This window comes from Protopterus annectens, chromosome 3.part1 (genome assembly GCF_019279795.1).
Source record: "Protopterus annectens isolate FY-2018-M chromosome 3.part1, PAN1.0, whole genome shotgun sequence".
Taxonomy (NCBI): domain Eukaryota; kingdom Metazoa; phylum Chordata; order Ceratodontiformes; family Protopteridae; genus Protopterus; species Protopterus annectens.
The window spans coordinates 1,591,385,936-1,591,396,112 of record NC_056732.1 but is presented as its reverse complement, the minus strand read 5'-3'; positions in this window follow the sequence as shown (position 1 = coordinate 1,591,396,112).

Below are 10,177 nucleotides of genomic sequence, written 5' to 3'. Positions count from 1 at the left end.
TCATTTGCGTTATAACGCGATCGGCAATACCGCACACAGTGTGTTTTGCATACCTACGCCAAGGGGACGGTCCGCGACGCCGGTAGTGCACGTGGAATTCATTCATACCTGAATCGCTAAGCAGCCATATTTGGCGTTATAACGCCGACGCTATGCTGGCGCCTGGCGCAAGGTTCATGAATCCCGGGGCTAGTGTTGCATGTGAACATTTTAACAATTATGTTTTAAATAATAAGTTTTTAGAAAAACTCAAGCCACTTGTCTAGCAGTCTTGTTTCTTATCTTATCTTTTCAACATTTCCTGTAACTATTCATCCAGTTTAGGAAGGTCTGTGCTCACATTTCAATTAACCCTTTTTAGCATTTTTCCTTTAATCATCTGTTAGTAAAATGCAGTTATAAAACAGTATTATATTTGTGATTTGCATAACTATGCAAACTAAACATTATTTTACAATTAGCTTACATATTTTTTTAACTTTTGATTTCAGTATTTTTTTATTTATTTAACTGTTCTGACATTCATTTTACAAAGACTGTTTGACTAATACCATCCGTGATTTTATTTCTTTTTAAAATTCAGAACTTTAACTGTTTGTTGTGGTGTTACCATACAATTATAAAAAAATGTAAAAAAATAAATAGATATTAGTTTAACAAACACATTTATATATTTACATTATTTATATTTGCTGTTGTCTGCCTGTTATTCTTGTGTGTTATATAAAAAGAAAATACATGCATGTCAGTCTTGTGACTTTAAATCGTTATTAACTATTTTTATACATTAGAACTGTTTTGTTTACCTTTTGACTATGCTAAGAATGGCAGTCATACGCTCTACTTTACTTTAGTACTGATAAATATATTGCTTTAATTGAATGGAAGTTTTAAACATTTGAGAATGATTTGTATTTCACCATCCTACCATGTAAGCTTAACCATTTTCAAAACACAAACATGTTATAAAATATATCTCTTTTGTACAGATCAGCTGTAGTTTCCTACTCTTTCCCAATGTATGAAGGAAGTCAGTCTCTGTCAGTTCAGCTAATCTATTTTCTTCATCTTGTAACTGTTGTTTAAGAGTCTCCTCATGGTCTGCCTGATATGTCTCAGGAACCTGTTCTGCTGAATCTGAGACTCCTATGCACTTTTGAAAAAATGTTTGTATAACTTGTCTAAACTTCCTGAACTCATTGTGTCTCTTTTTTAGAAGTTTACTACATTTTTTTGTAACAAAATGTACTAAGGGTTCTATCAGTAACTGATTTGACTCACATGTGGTGACAGGACATAACTGTTTAACATCTGAATATAATGGAAACACTTTAGCCTTAGTTAATTCTTTATCATGAACAGATCTGTCTTCACAGTCTATTGTTTTAGAAATATTATGCAATACTTTTTTATGGCATAATACACAAAATGCAGTTTTTGTTGAAGCACACAATAACCATTTGTCATATTTCACATGGTTTTCTTTGAGATACCAGTCAAATATTGTAATACATTTGCATAATGCCTTACTATCAACCTGCCCTATTAAGGTTTTACATTTACTAATATGCTGTGTATACCAACATTGCAATTTTTTACATTTGCTTGAATTCTGCCTAATAGCATCCATACTAAAAAATGTGACATAGAAAAAGGTCTTACCAGTGAGCAAGAAAACAGGTGATCAGGCTGTTGTTGCAGATGGCTGGAAATTTTTCAAAGTCACTCGAGAAGCTGGGAAAGCACAACAGGCAGTGGACTGTTGGGCTAGTGGATATCCACCTTTTCTTAGCGAAATTATGGCACTGCGACTGGAACTTCTGTCTCACTCCACATGTAGACGTCTAAAAAAACTTTACTACTGCAAGCTGCATAAACTGGAATACTTCTGTTCAGAATTAACACATACGTACAAATGTTAGTTACTGCAATTTAACTGAAGTAACCATCTGCAGGGCTTACCATCACTCCCCCTGTGTTTGAATGCAAAGTATAGGTTCAAATGCAGGTATTAGGTTCAAAAGCAGATTTTAGGTTCAAATGCAGGCTAGCTTGCCATTGAAAAATTATATGGTGCTAGTCACTCGGCTGGCTCACCATTGAAAAAATATGTAGCTCTCTCTTGTATAGCTGTTATCAATTTTAAGCCATCTCTTGTTTTTTTTTAAACCATCTTTTGTATAGCTTTACAGTTTAACAGGTTGTAAATACTATTTAATACTAAACAATACAATAATAACTAGAATGACAGCTATAAAATATTTTATCCTATCAGGTTTAATCTGTTTACCAATATTTCTAATGCACTAATACCTGTTTTTCCCACCATTGAAAAAATATATTGAGCTCTGCTTACTGCTGCTTCTTGCTTGCTCTTGCTGTGGGATTTGCTGGCTGGATTCTGCTAAAATTCAAAGTCTAGTTATATTTGCATTCACAGTCTGTCGCATATAGAAACTTGCAGAATATACACTGATGAGATAATATACTTTGCAGCATCAACTTTAGAGAACAGTAACCAATAACTTTTTATAATAAACCAAACTGGACAAACGTTGCAGCTTAAAGTACTGTTCCAACTTTACTTCTCATATATTACAGATGATATGAGAGATATAATATTTACCTCAGGACTTGTGTCCCTACCATACCTCTAACATAACTAGATTTAATACAGACTTTTTATACATATTTTAGTTAAACACACACCCTCTTGGTTTTGGAAAGATACTGGCTTGATGACGCAAATGCTAACACATCTGTTCTTATCCAAATGATGATAAGTAAACTGTCTTCAAGAAAACGCCTTGTGGATTAGAAAAGCACATTTTTAAACTTTCTTAGAAAAGCATGTCCTGTTGTCCAGTGAAAGCAGATTACATTCTTGTCATGTCTGTAAGAAGTTCAGCTTTCTTGATGTGTGTGTAATACACTTATAAGCAAGTTCCTTATTTTTTTAAGCCACAGTCATTTAGTATGGTTGCTGATCACATATTACTAAACTCTGTTTCTGCATTTAAGCAAGCTTTTCTTTCAGCATATTTACAACAGAATTAATTTCAGCCTTATATTCATAATATCTAACAGAACTAACGCAGGAACTACAACATGGAGTTGCCATTATTAAAATAAAACTGGTGACTTTCATATTTACAACTATTCTTCTATAGTAGTTGACCCTGTATTAGTTGACGTTTTGGCTAAAGGAAACACGTTTGTACCAAGTCGCCATATGGACATCGTCCGCACTGTGATAGACTTGAAAATGTTTGACAGAAAACTTAATTTAATGTTCTTATTGGGTAATTCTTCAGGTACTAACAGTGCTCCTTCTTCTGTGTTTCATATTCCTAGTACCTACAACCCTCCGTTACATCCTTTTCTTAACATGTTTGAAATGATTACTGAACTTGATTTGAGACATTGTGCTAATAACCACATTGGTTTAAGTAATAGAGACGCTACAAATATTAACAGGGAAGAAATGACAGCATTGAGTCTTCTCAGAAAGTTGAAGATTCGGGCTGTAAAACCTGATAAGGGAGGGGGAATGGCTTTGTTTGACACAGTGGATTATGCTAATAGAGTTGGGATTTTATTAAATAGTGCAGCATATACTAAGGCATCAGTTAATGAAAACACAGCTTACAAGCGTATTTCTGGTTACATAAATTATTTATTAATCGAAGCAAAGATAGATATAAACTTGTACAACTACATGAATATGCTTTGGCCAAAAATCCCTGTTCTTTTTGCTATTCCTAAAATCCATAAAAATCTGGAAAATCCAACTTTAAGGCCCTTATTTGATGGTAGAGGATCCATCACATACCCATGTGCTAAAGTTGTTGACGAGATTTTAAAAAGATTCTTGGCTACTGAAATTCAAGTCTGTGGGGACTCTTGGACATTCTTACAGAACATAAATTAATTACCCTTTGACCCTTACAACAATTTTTTGACTATTGACGTCAAAGATTTGTACACGTCAATTCCCCACTTAGAAGGGATAGAATGGACAAGTCTGTTCCTTCATGGAAAAAAAGCATGTAGTCAGGAAATTTATTTGGTTGAGGTATTGTTAGACATAATATTGACTAACAATTATTTTACCTTTAACAACGACCTCTACTTACAAAAACAGGGGGTAGCTATGGGGTCCCCCTGTGGAGCAAGTTTTGCCAACACTGTGATGGCATATTGGGAGAGGAACTATGTCTTTAATAACTTGGAATGTATGTTAAACATCACTTATTACACCAGATTCCTGGACGACATATTTATTATGTTTAAAGGTAATCTGGAATCTGCAACTAAACTTATGGAATATTTGAATTCCACAATAAGTTTCCTCGTATTTACACACAATTTTCAGGAAACTAGTATTGATTTTTTGGATGTAGCGTTATCAAAAGACAATGAAAAAAGCCAGTACCTTTCAAAAATACACTGGAAGGATACGTACTGTAATGCATTCTTGCACTTTTCTAGTTCCCACCCTAACCCACAGAAGAGATCTATTGTTAAGGGTCAAATGGTAAGAGCGGCCAGAATGACATCTCGTGAACATGACTTTTTGAGAGAATGTAACTTGTTAACTAACATGTTTCAACAAAGAGGGTACCCTTTGTCATTGATTGAGTCAGTTTCAGATGAAATTTATAATAAAAGATCTTGTGGAGTTTTGAAACCTATTTTAGGGAATAATAACTCTTTGTCCACTTCAGTATGTAGTTCAGCAAATTTAGACTTCAATGTGGGCAGTCTGATTAGCAATGACCTCATTGAAACAAATAAGAAAGAGAACTTTGAATATTGTTTTGTTACAACATTTAGTAGAGATAGTGGGGTAATAAAAAGTATGCTATTCAAGAACTGGGAGTTGTTAAAATACGATAAAACACTGATGGAAAAACTAAACTTGAGACCTAAAATTATTTTTTAGAAAGGGCAACAATTTAAAACAGATTTTAGAAACACAGAACAATAATAATGTTACTCATAGATTAAAAGGTATGTCTACTTGTGGATGTTGCAATACCTGTAAGTATATGAACATTGGGTACACATTTAGTATTAACAACAAGAGATACAGTATGAAATATAACTTAAACTGTAATTCAAAAATGGTAATATATGTTGCACTCTGTTCCCTATGTAAAGCATTCTACATTGGGAAAACTGAGCGTAGGTTCAGAGACAGAGTGTATGAACATATTTACACCATAAACAACAATAAAAGTGAGAATGCCCTTGCTAGACATAAAACTTTGTACCCCACACATTACTTTACTTTTAAAGCTATTGATCAAATTCAATACAACATCAGAGGTGGACCCTTTAACTTGCTACTTGAAGAGCATGAACTTGAATGGCAAATAAGAACAAATGCTTTTTATGAACCTGGGCTAAATGAATGTTGTAACATAAAATGCCTTTTAAAACTGAGGAGCTTAACAAGATAATATATAACTTTAGGGCTTCAACTGGGTATTAAGTCAAGTGAGGTAAATATGTTGGTACCCTTTTTATGTGGTGCAATATTCACACTTTAGTGAACCAGTTTTTTGGTGTTAGGGATTTTGTTAAAACAACATGATATAATACATGTTTTTAGAGTAAAACTTTTTATGTGTTAATTATGAACACTTTTTAACACACAATACGTTTCTTACGAACATGATGGGTTGCAAATTGACTAAGTGGCAGAACCCACAGGGTCAGAGTTGCTGGCGCCATGTCAGACTCAAAGCCTGTCACAAGTCGTGTCCCACAGGGCTCAGTCCTGGGCCCTCTCCTGTTCGGCATCTACTTCTCAGAAGTACAAGCAAACACAGGAGGATTATGGCTGACAAAATTTGCAGATGACTGCAAACTGGGCGCCATAGTTGAGAACACATCTAACACAGATATCCTTCAGAAGGGTCTTATAGAAACGGAAAACTGGTGCCAGAACCATGGCCTAAAGTTAAACGCCAAAAAATGCATAGTCATACCCTTCGGGAAAAACAAGGTTACCCCTAGCTACCATATAGGTGGCAACCCACTAAGCACAGAAGAGGTCTGGGTACCCAGGTTGACAGTAACCTTTCATTTGATACCCACGTTGCCAAAGTAGTTAGGAAGACCTTCTACATTGCCCACCTGATCATGAAGGGATTCGCATCTAGATCAAGGGAAGTCATTGTCCCCCTGTACTCATCACTCATCAGGCTAATGATTGAGTACAATGCCCCATTCGGAATGTATCTGGCACGACACCTGCAGCAACTGGAAAGACCCCAAAAGTTCCTCACCAAAAGGATAAAGGGTCTCAAAAATATGTCCTATGCTGCCCGACTGAAGGAACTTTAGCTCTACTCAGTCGCTTACCGTCTGCTCAGAGGTGACCTGTGCCTGACATACAAGGCCATGTCCAACCCAGAATTGATGAACATGCTTCACCTCAAAAAATCTAGATCCCTCAGAACTACAAGGGCGGGAGACTTAAACCTTGACACGGTTATTAATAGGATGTGCTGGAGGGACAGATTCATCACCCAGAGACTCCCTATGCTGTGGAACAAAATCCCGGTACATGTGAGGCAGAGCACCTCGCTGGCTTTGTTCAAGAGAAATCTTGACCAATGGATGGGAGATCGCAGATATACCCCAGGGATTATCTCAGTGTCACTGCTTAACAGAGGCACAGCAAAATAATGGGCATAGTATCCTCCAAACTAAAGGGGTGGCGAAAGCCACAAAACTCTGGCTAGGCTTATAAATGCCCTTGGGCAGATAGCCTAGTATGAACCTATGAACATATATACTTTTTATAAAAATACTCTTTATGTACTTTGTTAATCCTTTTTGAATGTAAAGGAATGAGTTTTACTGATGTACTTATGTGTTTTAAAGTAAACATTTTTACAGAGCATTTAGTAAATTTGACGTGAAATGTGATTAGTTAATAACATCACATGATCGTTCTGCTTGTTAGCGAAATACTATTTATATGGTTTTGTTCAATGTGAAGTTGTAATCTGAAGAAGTCGCTTTAATTGCAGTGACGAAAAGCGCTTAATTAAACTTGGAAAATTCTTTATGGACTCTTTTGTGTTGGATCAGTTTGCCTGAGGATTTTGGTTTGTTTCAAGTTTTTACTTATACAAGTTTGTTTCAGTGTTTGCTAAAGGCTGTTTTCTGAGCTAATTTTTCTTTTCTTAGTTAGCAAAAACCATCGCCCACTTCAGTGAGAGTTTAGTGTTTATGGTCATTGTATAGTTGGGTTGCCAGGTCTACGGCTTGGAGAAAGCACCTCATTGGTTCTTTTAAGCTTTTTTTAAAGTTGTTTCAGGTTTCAACTTTCTTGTTACTTAAGAAGTTAACTTGAGTGTTTCAGCCATTACACACAGAGCTATCTGAGGAGCACCTGATCTGTGATATATAGCAATAAGTAGCCTTTTGTTTTGTTTTGCTTATTTTTAGTAGTTATTGCTTATTCTAGATATTTATAGCAATTTTATTGTACACTGCATACGTGTACTGTATTTCATAGCTATTGGCTCACAGCTGGTTTTCTGCTGTGATAAATATATTTATGTAGTGTTTTCTGCCTAAAATAGATTCCCACTCTCTCTCCCTATTGGCATTTTGTCTTTATACCTGCTGGCCTTGCAGTTGCCCACCCCTACTCTAAATTTGATCTTGGACACTCCTCCCAGTTTAGTGTCATTAGCTCATTCTACCTAATACAGAGAGAACATCTGAGAAGGCCAACCCACTTGGTCTCTTTCCTTCTGTTCCCCCTTTCTCCCTTTCTTAAAAAAAAATGCCTGAATCTCCTTGTGTTCTGACTTTGCTTCTCAAACATTTTGGAAATATAGAGTATATTTTAGTGCATTTATTAAAACTATTTGCCTTAATATTGGTTCAACTCAAGTGCTCTAGGTTGCACTGCATCTGAATTGTTTTAGTGTTGTTTTAGCTGCTTTTTTGTATATATAGACTTTTCTGTATATGTAAACTAACAACATATTCTGCTTTATTACCGCTTCTTAAATAATTTTTCAGTTGTGCACTTGCCTTGCTTCTTTTAAAAAGTTTTAAATTGCTAATTTTGTAGAGTTTTAATTGCATGTACTGTTTAGGGCTACACACTCAATTGTGTCAGCCTTTTCTGTGTTTATTTACTGTATTATTGCATTGTTTAGCCTGTTTTAACCTAAAAAAATATATATTCTCTTGTTTCCCGCTATTCCTAGCTAGTATATTCCAGATCCCAGGCTTTGCTGGTTTCAGGACTTTCTTTTCTGTGTTCAGAGCTACCCAGACCTTGTTGTGGTAGAGGGAAGTCCTAATGCTTACCAGTAGGAGGGGTGAGCATTGTACTGCCTATTTAACACTAGAAGAATGGTTTCCAGCTCTGAAATTGTAATGTTATTAGCCATTTTGGGCTGATTTCTATCCCTTTTAACTTTCTGACTTAAAAACGTATGTGTTTGCCCATTTTTCGCATCATGCACCATCATGAGGTTAAACTATTCCAGGTGCCAGAAAGTCTGCTCTATAAATTTTTCCTTAGAACTAGCTGGTTTCTCAGTAGTAGCACCCAAATCTTCACCCCTGTGACCAGCACTTGCTCTAGAATCTGCTGGAAAGCACTACGAATACTTAAACTGATACAAGCACTCAACTCTCTTTGTTAATAAGGAGAAATTAATCGTAGGCACTAAACAGCCTATAATTGCAAAGTACCTTGCAAAGGTAAGGGAAAACAGCTCTTCTACTTTACAAAAAAAGCAAAACAGGCATGTCCAAGGGTCAGCTTCCGGTGATTTCTCCTGTCCACCTGGTGAATATGGGCATACTGGGGCAATGCAGCAACTGCCTCATGTACACAGACAACCCTCTCCTCCTACCACCCAACACTACAACCTGTGAGAGATGCACTTACATAGCCAAACTGGAAGCAAAGCTCTCTCCAGCCAAGATTGTGCTAGACAGTCAAGAGGAGAAGGTGTTTAACACCTGCACTATACCTCAAGCAACACATAACCCTTCAAAACCCACACCATCAATACCCACACATAGCAACACTAAACCCACATATGTGGAGGTCCTTAACATTAACCTAGCCAAGTAATAAGGACCTCCAAAGCTGAAATGTAAACAAACACCAGTCACAACCAAAGTGACACATAGCTCACAATACCAGTGTGCCACCCAACAACAGCCCCTAAGGCAAGACAATGTACCCAACACTTTAGTCATAGATGACTATATAGTCAGGCACACTGATGTCCCACTCACCAGGCTGAACAAGAAGAAAATTACACTCAGCTGCCTGTCGAGTGCCAGGATCCACCACATAACATATGCACTCAAGTCACTCCACAAGTACAAATATGACTCTGTCATTGTTCATGTTGGAGTGAATGACTTGAGACCTCTCTCGAATCATGTGGCCCAGGCAGGCATGACCCTAGCCATGAGTAGCATCCTGCCTTCGCCCAGAATTATACCACAGTATTAGATAAAATGATTGACTTCAACTATTGGCTAAGCTTCTGGTGTCATTCAAAGGGAATCCAGTATCTGTATGCCTGGGATGACATGATAGACAAACCATGATGCTCTGCCAGAGATGGTCTGCACCTGTCGTCCTTGGGATTCACGTTACTGGCTAAAGCTCTTGCCACCCTTCTAGTGCCTTTTTTAGGCAAGGTTCAAAGGACAAAACCACCACTGTAACAGATGCAAGCATGCAAAATCTGAAGGTAAAGCTACTCAATGCTAGAAGTCTAAATCTCAAAATGCACTCTCTCGAGGCACTCCAAAAAATGGAGAACATCGATATCTGTGCAGTAAGTGAGACCTGGTTCAAGGCTTCAATGAGTACCCCTGCAATACCAGGCTACAACTCTTAGCACACTTTTCGGCCACCAAACCAAGACTGAAACACTAAAGGTGGAGGAGTGTCCATATTTGCCAAGGATAGTCACACCTCCAGGCTAGTTGCCCAACACAATGCATCTGAAATTCTCCAGGTGCAACTAACACTAGGGTAAGACTGCAGTCCAAATTGTAGCTTGCTACAGATCCCGCACCATGCCTCAAGATTCTCACTACCTTTCTAAATATACTGGAAAATATTAAGATATGACCAAACACCCTAATATTGGGTGATTTCAACTAC